The 19,928-nt window shown below is 33.8% G+C and overlaps 1 pseudogene; it reads right to left on the reverse strand.

Annotated features, from left to right (window-relative positions):
- Positions 1 to 4,341: 4,341 nt before the first annotated feature.
- LOC120151432 lies at positions 4,342 to 12,954 on the reverse strand (annotated as a pseudogene).
- Positions 12,955 to 19,928: the final 6,974 nt, after the last annotated feature.

Below are 19,928 nucleotides of genomic sequence, written 5' to 3' on the forward strand. Positions count from 1 at the left end.
TCAACAATGTAAAATCACATTATAAATGACATGAAATTATAATAAATCATACTATCAAAACCTAACTTGTAAATATAATACCAATAAGTAATAAATTAATTTAAAACATATCTTAAAATCAAATCACGATAAACCGAATAGTAATAGTAAAAATGTCATCATATTAAAATCCCATACTTTAAAATAAGGTCCATGTCAACAAAATAAAGTCAACTTGCAAGGTAAAAACATTACAATCAGATATACTTCAAGAGATATGTTGATCCTCCAAGTGCTCAATCCAGGGTATCTAACCAACAGTATCTGAAAGGGGAAAAACATTTTCGAAAAGTGAGCTAGGCTCAGTGTGTCCCAATATTACCATAAAATCACTATAGGTACACTAAACATATCATAGTCCAAAAAGTCTCATAAAATTATACTGCAGTAAATCTCTTTAAAAAGCGTTACCCTAAGGGAACATCTTAGGGCCTGAGAGCCTACCCAAGATAGATTTCGGGGCCGTGGGGCCTACCTAAGAACACATCTTAGGGCCGCAGGGCCTACCCGAGAATGATCTCAGGGCCGCAGAGCCTACCTAAGAGTCACATTAGGTCCGTAAAATTTTCCAGCTTGATCAGAGCTGTACTTTATAAATTCGTATTCCAAAAATTCAATTGCACCGTGTTATAAATTCCATAAATCCATAAACATGGTAATCATATACCATTTCAAAACAAATATCAGATAAAAGTCATAATCTATAAATAATCACATTAAATCGGTGCATCAACAATACGGTAACCAAAGAATTCAGTGTACCACATATTAAAACAAATAAAACAATTCAGTAATAAATAGGGAACACACCTCGATAATAGGTTCAAATCGTAGATCTACTGATTGTTGGTTTCACCACGCTCTGCTACAGTTTTCGAACCTAATTTATAGTAACACTATATTACTTATGGGTAACATAAATAAATCTCTAAAATCATAAAATTTACGGGTCTTACGGGTGAATACTGGCATACGTGGTTTAACTGATCTAGAAGAGTTGGGTCGAGCTGTTGAACGATCCGGTGAGTCTCGTGCACCTTCAAATAACAATAATTTATCAGCCCCAAATCTTACTTAATTGTTCAAAGCTAAAATTCTTAAGTATCTAAGCATTTTCCGAGTTTGACTATCAATTTGGGGTATTTCGAGTCTGAATTTGGCCAAACGGATTGCGGAATCGGAATCAGGACGTCGAAAAATATAAAGTATGACTTTTCGAAAATCCAAATTCTTGGTCAAAGTCAAAGTCAACCACTTTGACCGTCGATTTGGAGACCTTCGAGTTTGAATTTGGTGAAACGGACTGCGGAAATGGATTTGGCACGTCGAAAACTATCAGGATAGGTATACTCGGAAAAGATTTACGGTCGTTTAAGGGTCGGTCAAAGCCATCTTAAGTTTTAGTCAAAGAAAGTCAACGGTCAACGGTCACGGTCAACGGTCGGGTCGGGTCAACGGTCGGGTCGGGTCAACAGTCGGGTCGGGTCAACCCGGTTCAGACCGGTCAAACCGGTTCAGACCGGTCAAACCGGTTCGAACCGGTCAAACCGGTTCAAAACTGGTTAAACCGGTTTTCCAGCAGCTCACTCTCCCTGCGGCGGCGCGTGCGGCGCGTGAACACTGCCACGGTGTCGGAAAATTCCCGGAAAAATTTCTAAAAATTATTTTGAGCGATTTCGAGATACTTACAACGATCGGTTCAAATATTTGAACGGCGGAGAGCTCGTATTTCAACTCGGCCGAATCTTTGACTGCTCCACCTCCTCACGCGCCGCCGTCGACGGCGAACAAGGTTGACACCGGCGGACTCGCAACGACACAAGGAACACGATGATGCAGGAGGTGTCGTAAACGGAACAACGATCGGCGGTGAATTTAAGTTTTTCCCGGCGATAGAGCTAAAAAAAACGACGATGCTTTGACTGAAAATTCCCGACGTTTGGCAGCGTTTCACTTCAATTAATTTGAAGGGTTTGTTCCTCGCTTGATGATGAACACAACGGTGGTTTTCAATTTTACGATCGGACGTCGAACGGCGTCGGAATCGGGCTTGGAAGTAAGGGTACGGGAGGAGAAAAACTTAAGCAATTAACATTTGTGGTTTCTGATTTGAAACCAGAAACACGCTTAAATCCCCAAAGCTGCCGACACTTTTAGGATAAATTTAGGGCTTGGTCCCTGAATTTTCTTTAACTCTAAAACAAGCTCCAAGTTTTAAAATATTTCAATTTAGTCCCAAAAAATTTACCAATTTTCACAATTAACCTCCAATTTCAATTTAATATTATTCTAAATTTTTCCGGGTTGTTACATTTATCCTAAGATTCGTGGGTTATAAAACGTCACTTCGTTGTCAATCGGTCACTATTTCATGGGATTTTGGTCGTCAGGGGAGATGAGGTCGGGTGGAGCTTCATCGACGGCAAAGGACGACGATCGACATAGGATTAGAGGTTGAAATGAAGCTTTTAAAGTTTTGGGGTTATTTCAAAATGTTTATATTTTTTCTTTAAAACAATATATAATTTCAATTTTTTAATTTTTAATAAAAAAATTTAAAAGCAAAAGATTGTGACATGTCATTTAACGGGAGAAATTAACGTCGTTGACGGCTCAAACACATAAAATGATAAAATTTGTAACGCTAGATACTTGAATGAGTTAAAAAATTATTTAGATACCTATTCAAGAATTGAAGTATAATTTGGATACTTATTTTATTATTAATTCTTTAATAAAGTACCCTAGACATATTTACATCAAAATAAGTTTTTTAATAACTATAACTAAATATTATTATAAAATAATCCTAAAATCGAAATATATTCAAATAAACTTCATACTCCCTCTGTCCCAATAAAATTGTCTTTTTTTATATATTTTAAAATTGTCTCGTTTAAATCGTTTCTTTCAAAAAATCAACTAATTTTATTAGGCACATTTCACTTTATAAACCTCTTTTAGTCTCTCAATAAAATAAATTTAATTTTTTTAAGGATAAAATTATCATTTTTAATTTTTTTACAACACATCTCCTACAAAACTTTTTCTTCCTCAAACCTCTGTTTTGAAAATCGGATCGGACCGGCTGGTTCAACCGATTCAACCGAGAACCGTTGTTTAGTCCGGTTCAATCTAAACCTGCTGAACCGTTTGAACCGGATCGGCTGAAAACCGGAAAAAACCGGGATTTTTGTTTTTTTAAAAAAAATTAAACCAAACAACATCGTTTGTTAAACGAGCTAAGTCGAACTCGAGTATTGCTGAGCTCGACTCGAACTTGAAAACTTTAAAAGTAAGCTCAACTCAAACTCACAAGCTAAAAATTATCAAGTTCAACTCAAACTCGAAATATAATATTGAAACTTGAACTCAAAAAGGCTTGAACTCAAAAAAAATTAGAAACTCGATTGAAGCCTAAAATTCGAGCTTGATTGAAGTGAAAGAATAGTTCACTCAATGTTCACCAAAAGGCTCCATGATTTTGAATGCCAAATTACCTCTATTATTTATAAAAGTTAGTTGTGATGCGCTTCTATGTTTCTTAGCAATGTGAGATTGTTTTGTTCTCATATTCTCTTTAGACTTTTGGGATGCTCTTCTATGTTTCTTAGTCATGTGAGATTGTTTTTAAAAAAAATTAAACCAAACAATAACATTTTGTTATGATTTTTTTAACCCCAAATTTATTTTTTAATTATAGTTATATAATTATATTTATTATTTAATATGTTTTACCTTAAATAATATGTTGTAGTTAATTTAAATCATTTTGTTTCACTTGATTTTATGGTTTTTAACTTATATATGTTATGACTTGCTTTGAATATGACTTGTGATATAAAAAATTATTTTTTATTAAATATTTTTGGTATTTTTATTTAATTTTTTAAATAATTATGACGTCGTCCGATTCTTCCGACCGGTCGAACCGGTTGAACCAGTGAACCGGTAGCATGACCGATTCGCTAACCGGTCCGGTTCTGAAAACCATGCCTCAAACCACAAGAAAAATCAACAATGAATAATATAAATGGGACAGGAGTAATATTTATTAAAAAAAACTTATATAAGATTTATACACAATTAAATTCTTATAATTTAATCATATTATCTTATATTTTTCATACAGGATTAGAATTCTAAAATATAAAAATTATAAGACTAAAATTAACTAAATTAAATATAGACTAAATCCATGAATTATCTGTAGTATAACGACTAATAACAGACTTTAACCAAAAACTGGCCTCAGATTTCAATATAAATGCTAGGCACTAATCTGGAAGAGAAGCCTAAAAGCTGAAAAGAAATAGAACAAAGCTATAATATAACTGTGAATACTTTATGCCAAGAAGCAAATAACACTCTTTACTAATATGTTTTTCCCTACAAACTCACTCCCAATATAAGACCCAACAAATTTTCCTTAAATACATTATCGGATCAAATAAGTAACAATCGAATGTGTACGCCATTCGGTCCTTGGTTACCTTTTTCAGTATCCATTGGAAGGTCGAAATACCATATAGCCATGGACGCCGCATGCCGGATTAAAATACTCTTGGCTGTAGTATGGGTAACTATCACCATATGCATTCCTCACACCGAGTAAAGATGGATCGGAAGAAGCAGTTGGACGCTGGGTTGGGACCAAACCATCAATTTGTCCATTGGGAAAAGGTAGGGGGCTAGCATGTGGAATAAATTCCCTACGTGTATCGAAATGGTTGCCTGAGGAAATGCTGTAACCTTGTTGGAGCCCATCATCACGGAAACTCCGTATTCGGTCAAACCTGCATTCACAACCCGAGGATCCCATCTCACCCGACATGAGTAAATTGGATGGAAAAGAGAACTGCCGATTTAATAAACGTGATTCATTACCAAAAGAATGGAATCCTGATCCTGCCCTAACTGATCTCCCAACATTGTGCTTCTCATCAAGCAAGTCGTTGATAATATCAAGATGTGGAAACTCATCTCCCAATACACCTTGAGTATGATGTCCGGATGTAGATGCTCGAAGCTCAGCAAGGAAGTGTTCCTGGGTTCCATTACACTTGGACTTGTACAAGTCATGATTTTGGATCTCACTCAGCAATGAAGGATTTGTTGTACTGCCATCCCTTCGAGGACTCTCCAACCATTGGGGTGCATTTGGCAAAGTATCCCTAGTTGCCATGCCAAACGGAAAGCCAGAATGGGCAGAATTTGGCTCCATTTGGTCATAGCTCTGGGGTATATAAATCGGTGGAGATACCAAAGCAGGTGGTTGCGAGTATGCCTGTAGTGGGTTGACTCCTGATCTAGGGGAGTTGGGATGAGTGAAACCAGCTGAACTAGAAGCTACATGGTTACCCATTATGGCATTTCTGTAAGATTGAGGCACATAGCGGGTAGCAGGTGATGGGTCAGAACCTAAACGGCCAGCTGCACTAACTAAACGAGCAAGAACAGGGGTTATTTGAACCATAGAAACAACATGACCTGTTGGCCTAGGACCAGGAATTAGAGGAGCACTCAATGGCCTTGACACCACAGGCACTTGGGGGGTCATAGGTTTCTCAGTTGGTCCAGAAGCTTCAGCTCTCTGAATCTCTGATTTTGATATACCAGCCATTTGGAATGATGTACTTGATGCGGGTTGATCATGCTGTTGCAAGCTGTTCAGCGTTGCTTTGCTAACTGGCACAGAATCCGAACCGGCAGCACTCACGTACTCTGACCTAAACTGAGCAGTTGGTTGCAGATTTCTCAGAAGGCCTCTTGGAGAGGATGGTATAGTAGCTGTCTTCTCTTTGGTCTTTCTAAATCAACTTCTTCCTATTAAATTGAAAAGATAACTGACAATTATATACAAACGTAACAGCAACCCAAAGAAAAATTAAAAACCAAGAGATCAATTAGAAATATATCAACATATTACCTTTTTAATAGACTCCTGCTCAGCCCACTTCATCTGATCTGGCAAGGAGGAAACAGAAACCTCATACTCGGATTCAGCAGCTTTGCTATTTACAGGAACATCATTACAATCCCTTGCATCTGGTGTAGGACAAGAAATCTGACTATTAGTTTCCGCAGTCCAACTACTGCCATCACTTGATATTTGGCTTTGCTGGTCCTTTCCTCTACAAATTTGAAAGGCCGGATCAGATTAATACATTTTCTTCGCATCCAGACACATGGAAAGAAACCTAAGAAACACTTACCTGCTTGGTGATTTTTGTTTTGGTTGCTTGAAAATGAGTTCCATTTATAATGCCCATTCATTATCACTGATGGTACTGAGTCTGTTGAACACGTTGATGAACTATCATCAATTATAAATATGCTCCTTTTATCGGTTACTCCATTCTGTACACATGATAGTCCGGTTGTGCCACTACTACTGGCTTCTGTGGGAGGATGAACATCCGATGTATCAGTATCCCAGTTAACAGGATTAGCATCTCTGTCTTCTGAATCGAGCCGAAGAACTTCAGTGGCACAATCAACTAAGTCAGATATATCAGAAACATCACATCGAACATCGGACTTTTCAGGCACTGGCTGCACCTCCACCATTATAGAGGCTTCCTTATCATCGTCCGAGTGGTTTTCTAGGTGCTTCTCCTCTGCTGCCACATTAGCCTTTTCCCTCCCTTTATCTTTGCCTTTACGATTATTCCGTTTTTGCTTGGCCTAACATAAGCAGGAGAAAATGTGTTGCATTCAGAAGAAAAGGTGTGTGCTATCTACGCTCAGTTCTTTCAAAATGGAGGTAAAACAAATACACACCTCAAATTGCTTCCAAAACTAAATTAGGGATCTTTATTACAATCACCAGAAAACAAAATTGGGAAAATGTAAACCTTATCTCATTTCATTTCTTGCACTAAGGTGGTCCAAGGAGAGCATACATTCTAATATTTACAAACGAGCCCACCATGACAAAGAAAAAAAATAAAGGATATATACCTGCTTTTTCTTTGCTTTTTTCTCCTTTTCAGATGCACCTCGTTTGGCCTTCTGCTCAGCCAGCCATGCAGCCTCTTCACGAATGAGTTCTTCTTGCCTCTGAAAGGCAACAGCTTCCTGATAGGCAACTTCTATCTTGTTGCTGAATGTAAGCAAAGAATTAGCATTGAAGTTTGGGTTTGGGATACAATTGAAATTAGAAATCTCTCTCTCTAATATGCTGACCAAAACAATATATTTAAAAGAATCCAAAGCCATGATGAACTGCATTACTAGCTGAACGAGTCCACAAAATCTACCCGAAAATAAGACAATACCCCCTGTGCCAGAGAGAACTTAAGTTTACTAAGACATAGACCTTTCAGACAGAAGGATAAAACAATGCATGCTTGTGCATTCACGACTCCAGATAAGTGTATATAGACACATCTACTGTAAAAAATGCACAATCCCAAGTCCGTTTTTGGTTCAGAAGAGGTAAATTGATTTAGTAAAGTAACCACAAGCCAAACTATACCGTGAAGTGAGAGCAAATGCATTTTAGTCAGCAAAAGGAAAGCTCTAAAGACAAGTTCTGTGACTGCTAAAAATTAAAACAATGTCTTTGCCATCACAAATGTTATAAAAGATCAGTTAAAATTTGCATTTTTAAAAACAGAAGAAAATGTTGAAAACTAAATGAGTCAACAAAGCATTTTAAGTTATATAGCAGCTCTTATCGAATTTTACCCTCATTAGTGAAGTGTCAGTCTATTACTTGATTGGCCAAAGAAGAAATACTAAACCGTTCATGAATCATCTGTTTATATATGCATATAAATAAGTGGCCAATCTTAGTTATAAGGACACAACGGATTTCCACAAGGAATAGAAAACATAAACAAGTATTATTTGTGAAAATGTATGGAACCTGAATATATGAGCAAGAACAAATATTTCTGCTGTCCTGCGACCCAGTTCTGTAAGATGCCTTTCATCACGCTCAATTGAATCTTTGTTGAAATCCTCTCCAGAATTCCCATCCTACACTAAATGAAAAGGTTTGTTGAGCAAGCAAAAAGACAACACAATTTTCTTAAATAAAAAACAAATACAAATTCCAGTCAAGAGTCAAAGTTTTATTATTTGTTGCTGTAAAATAAAATAACAATATGGCAGGCCAGGGGCTTGAACTATATTTCTAAGAAAATCATATGGGAATAGAGCAGTAGCTTCCAGAGAATAGAAAGTATCCATTTTCATAGACATCAAGGCCAAATTCTTGCATTTGGAAACTTAGTTAAAAATTCCACTAAATATGTTTTCACTAGTTAAGAAATTTCAAAAGTGGAACATTCACAAACTACTCTATTAGCTTAAACTGAACGTCCTTACTCGTCATAACCTGCCATCAATATTTAGAACCATACCTTTGTTCGGTTCTGAGGACCTTTCTCATCTTTCGGAGGTAATGGTTCCAAAGCTGCCCTTTCTAATAGTAGCAGCACATCATCCACTAATACAAACATATCTTTCTCCACACAAACAATTGGAGCTGGCATTTCTTCAGCATCAAATAATTTTGACTTCACTTTCTTGCTCTTACTCTGTCCTTCAAGAGCCTTCAACCCACTATAGAGTGAATCCATTACCAAAGTAGATGTCACTTCCTTCTCTATAAAAAAGTGCTTCACAACTACTTTCAAAATAATATCTTTTTTCTCCCTGGACATTCGATGCCTAGAATTTTGGTCAATCCCCAACCAGAAAGCACTAAAGCTGCAACAGTTTCAAAAGGCAGCAAAAAGATAAATGTGTTGACCCAACTAGACACAAAATCATCAAATAAATGTCATCCAAATTCCAAAACATTCATAAGAAAAGAAAATATTGATATTACTAAATAAAAAAAAATTAGGGCCAACTTTAAATCATATGGTCAAGGCAAGAAGGAATATGATGCTACAACAAAGAAGAAAAAATGTAGGTAGAAAAACAGGTAATGATAATAGGTACCACAGAAACCAATTCATGGGAAAACTTTCAAACATGACATATCATTCAAGTAAAATGCTGTACACACTAACTGATATTAATTGATCTATGTGAATCAGGGGTGAGCGTTCGATCGAGTCGAGTAAAAAAATTTCGAGTTATTCGACTTGACAAGTCCTATTTTATAACTCGGAGTTGACTTGAATTTTTTTTTGAGTCGAGTCAAATTTTCGAGTTTCTATTTCAATTTAATTGTAAATATTTACAATATTGTGACATTATTTGATTCCAATTTAAATGGTATTTTATAGCCATATGCAATACATATGTATTTGTTTCGTATTTTTTTCATATGTGATTTACATATACCATACAAATTCGAGGGACTCGACTCAAACTTGAAAATCAAACTACTAATTACTAAAAATTTTGAGTTATTCAAGTTGTATTTTACAACTTGATTTGAACTTGAAATTTTTTCGAGTCGAGTTTATGAAATTACAACTCGAAGTCAATTCGAGTCGAATTTTTCAAGTCGAGATCGAGTTTTGCTCACCCCTAATGTGAATAATAAGTCATTAAATGTATTGAATATAGAATCATTTACCTTGACCACTTAGCTTTGTCGTCTATCAACTTCTCTAGATTGCTTCGTCTGTCATCCAAGAAACGGCGACAAATTTGCTCTACATTTGTCAAATATACCCTAACAAGTTCTCTCCTATACTGGCGATCCAGGCAACGAAAAGGTCGGTCTTCTTTCTCCCTACAAATTCAAAACGAAATATTCAATTTGCTTATCGAGATGGAAAATATTAAAAATAAATAAATAAAACAGACTACACAAATTAACACCAGAAATCAACTTGGCTGTAACATACCAAGGCCATAATTTCAGAATGACGAAACAACTCCATGCAAGGAACCTTCTTATACTATACTGACTGATTACTAATCCAGCTTCTTCGTCAAAGATATAATACAATGGCAGAGTAAAACAATTATCAACCAAAAGTTTCACCCGAGTCTTATATTTTCTGAAAACTGGGATTGCAAAAAAATCGTATTGATAAGCATGAAGAACGGAATTCAAAGTCTATATTTAAGCTACTACTCATAAACAGCAGAAGGAAATTGGATGGACTTACTTAGCTACAAAGGCTATGCAATAAAGAAACGAAGATCAGTATGAAGGAACAATTGCCTAAGCATGGAATAAAATACTGCATGAAGAGGCTTGTTTATAAAAATTTACTGAATACCTGATAACTTGAACCTGAGCTTTTATTATTAGTGTGTCAGATTCAATAAATCCATCATAAACTTTTGAGGGCTCCATAAACTTTTTCCACCCCCAGTCATGCTCTTTCTTCCAGAAGCGATGTAAAGTATCTGCAATCCACAGCAAGTTATTTAGAGTTCATGATCTTAGTTGGCCCTACTTAAACTATATATGTGCCAGCCAACCTGAATATTTTGATTTCTTTGGATCTTTATTTACAACAGCTATTGTAAACTGTGCAAAATGACTCCAACCTGTCTCAGAATAAAGCAATGGACCACATAAGTTCAACAAAATATTGCAGGAGATGATAATAAATCCAATATAAAGATTCAATGATGCCTGAAAATATCAAACCTGGAAGAAGCTTGTCATGATTAGCAACACAGAGAAACAATGAGAGATGATTGCAGGCATCACAACCTTGTGGATAAATTAAAATGTACCTATCAAGTATCAACAATGGGAAACAGCTGAAGTCAAAACTAAGGAATTCTCCCTGATACAAAGACACATGTTTCTTTTCAACCAACAATATAAACTATAAAGTTTAGAATGTTAATCTTTCCATGTACAAGCAAATTTACTCCACCTACAACTCCAAAATGAAATGAAAGAACATGAATTCCATAATAACAAATTATGAACCATGAATCTCACAAAGCAAAGTAAAACATAACAGCCAACAATATATAAACCCATACCACTTGTAGCCACCAACTTCAAACACATTACTGCGAAGTTCTCTTTTGTTTATCTGCAAAAATTTCTCAATCTTCCACGTATACTTTTCCATATAATTCAGAGGGTTTTGGCCCTATAAATAAGTGAATTCAGCTTAATAAGTTTTTGTCATAAAAATAGGAAGAACAACAATAACATATTCCAACTATTCATAAATATATGGAAATATGAAAAAATGTGGTTGAGGGGACTTCTTAACAATTATTCCCAGCCAGCTTAATTTGTGCACTCATTAAAAGAAATAAACTCTTCAATAAGTTTCAATTATATATAAAAAAAGAACAAAAGTATATTCCAAACATTTCAGACTTTAAAATGGAATGTACAAAAGTACTGGTGGAGAAAACCTATTGATAAGTATACCTTAGCCAGATTAATTTGCACTTTTAGTGCACTCAAATAGTTCAGAACAAAAACCATCTTTAGCAAGTTAGCCTATTCACCTGCTTGTGTTGTTTAATCTACCATTCAGCAATGAGTTGGAGCTTGAAAAATATTAATTTATAGGAAAACAACAATAAACCAGTTAAAACCATCTGTGCTAGTGCTAATCTCTACAAAACTGTGGCTGCATTTAACAAGCATCACTAACCTAATTCATCAATTGTAAGTAGTTTCTAGACATCTTTGACCCCTCAGCTGCATTCCAAAATACAGAAAGCAACAACACAATAGACTACATAAAACTGACAAGTTGATTTTCTTATCATGCCACATGTTTTTTATCACTTGTTTTGGACATTACAATGGAATATTTCATCATAAAGCTAGAATTGATATTGTAATGATTGAAGATAAACACAAAGTATACGAACACATATTTAAAAGAACGAAGAGCATTCAACTGAACATAAATGGAACCCAAAAGCATACCATCATCGTCATCATCAGAGTCCCAGTAAAGCAGCGAGGTTGAAGGTGTTACATTTTCTACCTGCTCAGAAGGCCGCCATTCTGCCACCGCTTCCCCTGATAGGCAATGCTGCCTGCTTGAAATCCCCTCAGAATACCTTCCCACTCCGCAGCCCTCATTTGCAACCCCAGCCATTTGGCACCTAAAGCTCCTCACTTGTCTTCAGCTCCACTTGACTACCCAATTAAAGACCCAGATAAGAAACAACTCAAAATTACTTGATTCATTTTTTTTTATAAGAAAAATTACTTGATTCATAAACCTCCCTTTGAAATGCAAAATTATTAAAAACATCATTTCCATATAGGCATATACTCTATACCCATTTTTTAACCAAAGAATCCAATACCCTATACTGTGAGTCTGTGACTGCAATTGCATAAAAATTTCCCACCATCTTCCATGAAATTTATCAAAATTACTCCCTAAAGCCAACTGATACGGCTAAGACTTTTATTCTATTGATATCAAAGTTCTACAAAAATTCAAATAATTAGCACAAAACCATAGAAACCTTTCGAAGATGATCATTAACTCAATTAGACAAATTCAACTACTACAATCACTGAAAACGGATTAAATAAAATTCACCACTGACATACCAAAAAATGAAATAAAACCCTCATTAGAAATCACAGATAACACCGATACTCTAGCTTTACAATCAACCCAATAGAATCTTATTATACAACCCATAATACCCAAAAATTATATATATATACATACATATATATAAAAACCCAATAACATGAATCGCAAACCCAGTTAAGCCGAGATAGATAATAACGATCAGTAGATTGAAAATCCAGATTATAATCAAACCCTTAAAAGTTCTTTAAAATTTAAAAAAAGGCGTAATTAATTAAAGAAAAATCAATAAGACTCCGAGTACATAGCATAGATCGAATGGTGAAATCGGACCTGCAAATGGAAGAGTCAACAGAGGTTTTTTCTTTCCTTTTTTTCTGGTTTTGAATGGGGGCTTTGGCAGCTCTCTTGAGATTCTAGAGAGAATGATAGAGAGGCAAAGGAGTAAAAAAGGAAGCAGCAAAAGAGAAAAAGAAAACCAAATAAAAATATAGTTTATATATTAGTTTAAATTACGTATTTAATATCAAAACTATTAATTTTATTCTGTTTTAGTATTTAAATTTTTATTTTTTTACAATTATATTTAAAGTTTAATTTTTATTTCATTTTAGTATCTACCGTTAAAAATTTTAGGATCTATTTGGTTCAAAAAAATATAGACTATTTTCATTTTTATTTTCTTAGAAAATAAAAAATAAAAAAAATATTTTATGGTAAATTAAAAAATAATTTCTAGAAAATAAAAACAAAAATAAGTTAAAATATGAAAACATAAAAAAGATGTTTCAATATTTTCATTAAAATTGTTTTGAAATTTTAAAAAATAAAAAAATACAAAATCTAGATTTTTAACTTAGTTTTCTCAAATTCAAATCTTTCTAACAATAATTTTTTGATTTAATGGTACCTAAAACCCTCAAACTTTTAAAAAAATCAATATGGCCCCTAAACTTTTTTTTAAACTCAATGTGGTCCTTAAACTAATTTTTATTATTTTTATATTAATGTATTAAATATCTTAATAATTATTTATATTTTATATTTTCAATTTAAATAAGACCTTAATTTTTTTAAAATTTAAATAAGCCCTCAAACTTCTAAAATATTAATTAGGCCCTAAACCTTAGTAAAAATCAATTAAACTCATTTACCACATCATTACCTATAAGGGGTATCGGTACCCACTGGGCAATTTGTTTTCTCGAAGCCCTTCCTATTCAAAAATTATTTTTAGCTCGTTTAAGGCTCGAAATACTTTGTAAAATTGTTTCAAAAAGATTAAAACATAATTTTACACTTAAGTAAGGATTGAAATTGACATTTGAAAAACTTGGAGTAATACGTTAATATTCAAATAGTTTAATAGAATATATTTTCAAAAATGATTATAAAACCTTAAAGACCAATAACACTTAATTTGTTATATCGAAATATCAATATATTTTCAACAATCTCCCCCTTTTTTATATAACAAAACATTTTAGGAAGTTTAAGATTTTCTTGTTGAAAATCATTTTTGAAGTCTATTTTTGAAAATTACTCCGTTTACTATAACACACTTCTCCCCCTTTGTTAAATCAAAAAGACTATAAAACGTTTTTAAACAAGATTTTTGAAAAACTTAGCCAATTGATATTTAGAAATTTAAAGCTTAAGCTGCTAAGAACACAATTAAGAGAAAAAAAAGTTAGCCATTAGTTTCATAAATCAATATTCATAAACAATGTGTAATGGGAATTGGTCATATTCTAATATGATGTAAATGATACAAAACTTAAGATCAAATTTAAAAATTCAAACTAACCAAAAATATATATATTAAGTTCAAACATCCATATCATCCATAACAAACAAATCCAAAAACATCAAAATGTTTAACAATAAGTTCTAAATCAAACCAAGAAAACTAAAGCAAGGCAGGGTCTAATCTATAGGAGGACCAGGAGGAGGGGGATAACGTGCTCGCATCTCGAGTGTGAGCGCATCTAAACGTTCGTTCATCTCCTATTATTGAGCTCCCATAGCAGTTAAATGGGACTATATGGATACAAACCTAATATCATATGTCTCCAAAAATGATCTAAAGTATGGAGGCACTTGATCCTCTTGTTGTGTCGGCACATCCTCGGGTGCTTCATCATCAATATCGTTAATATCTTACATTAGTTGTTGAAGCTCTGGATCATCGTCTACTGTCGGTGCCGGAGGAGGTGGAGCTCATGAAGAACTAGCTCTCGAAGTTTTCTCATTTGTTCGAACCCATTCATTAGTTTCCTTATCCAATGTCCATCCTGATTTTTTTAAAGAAGTCAAGTTGGTTTCATTTTTTAGAGGGGTGGCTACATCAAGTCATACTCTAAGTTGGGCTTTGATAAACAAATTACTTAGTAGACAACCGTAAACTAGAGTTTCACAAACTTTCTTATTAGGAACAAGGTTGACGGTTTCAATGAGTTCGGAAAAGATAATTTGATGTAGGATTATTTTCCTATTATTCTGGATACAATGTATCCACCAAAAGTCTAAGGCTCTAAAAGTGGAGTACTTTCCTCCGGATGGTCTAAACCACTAAGAGATCATCAGATGAAGAAAACGATCTTGGTGATCTAACACACTCGCATTAGACTTGACCTTGTAAGGAGAACCTACTGTTTCTTTTTCATTATCTAAGCCATCATTATCTAAGCCATCATTATCTAATCCAAATGCGTTAGCAATGTACTGGGAATCAATATAGATGAATCGACCTAGAAGATAGGATCGAATTCCTATTGTTTCGGTTCTAGTTTGATTTTGGATACAAACGACATTTGAATATAAAATTTGAACAAGTTGTTGGTAAACTACTGGTTCGAGATGAAAAAGTTTATCAAATTTCCAATCTTGAAGAGTAGGAAGATATCTAAAGTTTATTGCTTCCATAGCTCGAAGAGAAGGAATACATTCTTCCCGAATTTTGTAAGACTCAAAGAGATAGACAAACCTATGGTAAAGATTATCCCTACGGCCAGGTTTGTTAAAGCATGATTTTCGAATAGTCATTTCGGGATCATCAGGATTAGGAATTTGTTAAATAGGAGGTGGGTTTGGAGGTGGGTTTGGTGGTCGGTTTGAACGACTAGAGAATGTCCTAGGGCGTTTTTGAGACATGATTCAAGAAATCGGAATTGGATTGTTACCTGTAATTTTTAAATCATATGTGTGCAATATAATCAATTCCTAAAACTCAAATGAGTCCTCAATATTTCAAGGTTCTCTAAAATAATCCTAATGGGCAAATTTTAAAAACTATGTTTGAAAACAATATCTGAAAATCAATGTGTAGTTTTCAAAACAATATAATTAAATAAAAAACAACAATTTTAAAATCAAAAACAATTTTTTTATTTCAAGAATGAAAAAAATTGATCAAATCTTGTGTTTTTGATGAAATTAGTTGTAGATTCTTGTTTTAAATCAAAATCTAAGTAGAGCTTGATCACAATTTCAACCTAGAACTAATGAAAACTAATCTTAAGTTCAAAAATCAATAAAATAGAGTTTTTAGAAAAGTTACCTTGAAATATGAAGAATGAGTGGATTTTGATGATGTTTGCACGAAATTAATGATGCTAGTAGGTTTAGGAGTTGAAAACTGAGTGAAATCCGACTTGAAATTGTTGATTTTGAGCAAAGATGAAAGTTGGGTTTGAGAGAGAAAGGCGCACGTTGAGTGTTTAGAGAGATGAGAGTTTTGGCATAAATGGGGGTTTGGTGATTTTAAAACCAGAACCCGAAGGGGGTATCAGTACCCTCATGGGGGTATCGGTACCCATTCAAAGAGGGTATCGGTACCCATTCAAAGGGGGTATCGATACCTAGCATACATAAAAGTTAAAAATATGTATTTAAACACTCAAAATGCTAAATTAATTTGCTCAGTAGTATTGGCAACTCATAATAAGAAAATTAACTATGTTCAATCAAACAAATATATCCTTAAACATAATTTGAACATATAATTAATTTTCACTAAGAATCATAAACTCCCTCTAACTAATAGCAAAGAATGCAATAAAAAAATATTATAATCATTTTTCATTTAAAAGTGTTAAACTTATTTTAAACACTAAGTGAAGATAGGTTAGTTAAACCTAATTCTCTCCTAAGTGTCCAAAATCTTTCTTTATCTAAAGGTTTTGTAAAAATATCCGCTAATTGATGCAAAGTATTAACAAATTCTAGAACTACATCTTCTTTAGCGACATGATCTCTAATGAAATGATGTTTAATTTCAATGTGCTTAGTTCTAGAGTGTTGGATGGGATTTTTAGTGAGACAAATAACACTAGTATTGTCACACTTGATAGGTATGGTACCTACTTCAATTCCATAATCTAAAATTTGTTGTTTCATCTATAAAACTTGTGCATAACAACTACCGGCTGAAATGTATTTTGCTTCAGTGGTAGATAATGCAACGTAATTTTGTTTCTTTGAAAACCATGAAATCAACATATTTCCTAGGAATTGGCAAGTACCGGAGGTGCTTTTCCTATCTATTTTGTATCCTCCATAATCCGCATCAAAGAAGGCATGCAAGCTAAAGCTATAGTCTCTAGGATACCAAAGTCATAAGCTAGGAGTGTCCTTAAGGTATCTAAAGATTCTCTTAACAGCTAGTAAATGTGATTCCTTAGGGCATGATTGAAATCTAGCACATAAGCAAACACTAAACATAATGTTAGATCTACTTACGATTAGATAAAGCAATGAGTCAATCATTGACCTATACAATTTAGCATCCACACATTTACCTCCTTCATCTTTGTCAAGCTTTGTAGAAGAACTCATTGGAGTGGCATGAGGTTTCTCATTTTCCAATCCAAACTTCTTGAGCATATCCTTGACGTACTTAACTTGATTGATGAAAATGTTATCTTTTCTTTGCTTGATTTGGAGTCCCAAGAAATATGAGAGCTCCCCCATCATGCTCATCTCGAATTCACTCTGCATTAACTTAGAAAATTCTTGGCAAAGAACATCATTAGTAGAACCAAATATTATATCATCAACATAAATTTGAACTACTAACAAATCTTTACCTTTATGCTTTAAAAACAATGTAGTGTCAACCTTCCTTTTTGAAAAACCTTTTTCAATCAAAAAATTTGACAATCTTTCATACCAAGCTCTAGGAGCTTGTTTTAATCTATAAAGTGCTTTTGTCAATTTAAAAACATGATCTGGAAATTTTGAATCTTCAAAACCAGGAGGTTGTTCCACATACACTTCTTCTTTTATAAAACTATTTAAAAATGCACTTTTAACATCCATTTGATATAATTATTCATTGAAATATGCAAATGCTAATAACATTCTAATTGCTTCCATCCTAGCTACGGGAGCGTATGTTTCATCATAGTCTATGCCTTCTTCTTGACTATAGCCTTGAGCAACAAGTCTAGCCTTGTTTCTCACTATATTACCACTTTCATCAAGCTTATTCCTAAATACCCATCTAGTACCTACAGTAGATTTATTACTAGTCCTTTCAACTAATGTCCATACTTTACTTTTCTCAAATTGATTTAACTCTTCTTTGCATAGCCATAATCCAATGTTAATCATTTAATACTTCTTTAATATTCTTAGGCTCTATGCACGAGATAAATGCAACATAATTACATATATTTCTAAGAGAATATCGAGTTGTTACCCCTTTAGATGGATCACCTATTATCTCACCATCTTTGACATAGTTGTATACTCTTGGGTAATAAACTTCCCTTTCTTCAATGGTTGAATTCTCGAGAACATCATGAGTTTCCTCATCTTTCATTTCTTATTTTGATGATGGTTCTCCAACATCATGTCTAACGTCATTTGTGTTTACAATACCTATATCATCATTCACACAAGAATCCTTCATTGGAAGGGGATTATTATCGAAAACAACATGTATAGACTCTTCTACCACAAAAGTTCTTTTATTAAATACTAGATAAGCTTTAGAATTTAAAGAATAACCTAGAAAAATTCCTTCATCACTTTTAGCATCAAATTTGCCAAGATTTGTTTACCGTTGTTTAAAACAAAACATTTACATCCAAAAGGATGAAAATAGCTAATGTTAGACTTTTTATTTTTTTGAAAAGTTCATATGGAGTTTTATTCAAAATTGGCCTAATCATTACTCAATTAATAACATAACAAGCGGTATTTGTGGATTCCACCCAAAATATTTTGGGAAAATATTTTCACAAAACATGGTTCTAACCATTTCTTCTAAAGTTTGATTTTTCCTCTCAACAACTCCATTTTGTTGAGGGGTTCTATGTGCTGAAAAATTATGGCCAATACCATTAGAATTGCAAAAATCAGTAAATCCAAGATTTTCAAATTCAGTACCATGATCACTCCTAACACTAGTTATGGAGTAACCTTTTTCATTTTGGATTACTTTTGAAAACGTGATGAATTTTTCTAATGCTTCATCTTTAGTACTTAAAAATATAACCCAAGTATATCTAGAATAGTCATCTACCAATACAAAACAATATTGTTTTCCACCCAAGCTAACAGTCCTAATTGGCCCAAAAAGATCCATATGGATCAATTATAATACTCTACTAGTTGATACATCATTAATGGACTTAAAGGAATCTCTTTAATGTTTTCATTTAACACAAGCATCACAGATTTTATCTTTATCAAATTTTAGCTTTGGCAACCCTCTTACTAAATCTCCTTGAATTAGTCTTTATAAAACACTCATGCTAGTATGTCTTAGTCTCCTATATCATAACCAACTATCATGCTCATCTTTAGCAACTAGGCATAAATTAGTCATTTTTATTGTATCTAAATGCACCATGTATATGTTTCCTATTCTATGACCAACAAGCATAATCCGATTAGATGCAATGTCGATTACTTTACAACCATTTGTTTCAAATATGACATTGTATCCTTTATCGCATAATTGACTAATACTCAATAGATTATGCTTTAACCCATTCACACATATAGCACATTTTTAATTTGTATGGAATAGGTATTACCTATAGTACATATACCTTCAATGTGACCTTTTGAATTATCACCAAAAGTCACTTCTCCTCTATTTTTGTTGTTAAGCTCGATGAACCAGCTCTTATCTCCGGTCATATGTCTTGAGCATCCACTATCAAGGTACCATGAATTTGAACTTGTTTCTCGTACCTTGTAGCAATGCTCCTTTTCCTACAAACATAGATTAATTTTTTATTTTTGGTACCCAATTTCTTCTAGGTCCATATTCATTAGTCTCCAAAATTCTAGTCCCCTTGGGTATCTATTTGTGTAGGATATCCTTATCTTTAGTAGTAATTAGTTCTTTAGGAACTCATATACTCCTAACAATTTTTCCATTAGAGGTTCTTCGGGGACCTCTATGATTGT

The sequence above is a fragment of the Hibiscus syriacus genome, unplaced genomic scaffold, assembly GCF_006381635.1.
Source record: "Hibiscus syriacus cultivar Baekdansim isolate YM2019G1 unplaced genomic scaffold, ASM638163v2 tig00002799_pilon, whole genome shotgun sequence".
Classification (NCBI taxonomy): domain Eukaryota; kingdom Viridiplantae; phylum Streptophyta; class Magnoliopsida; order Malvales; family Malvaceae; genus Hibiscus; species Hibiscus syriacus.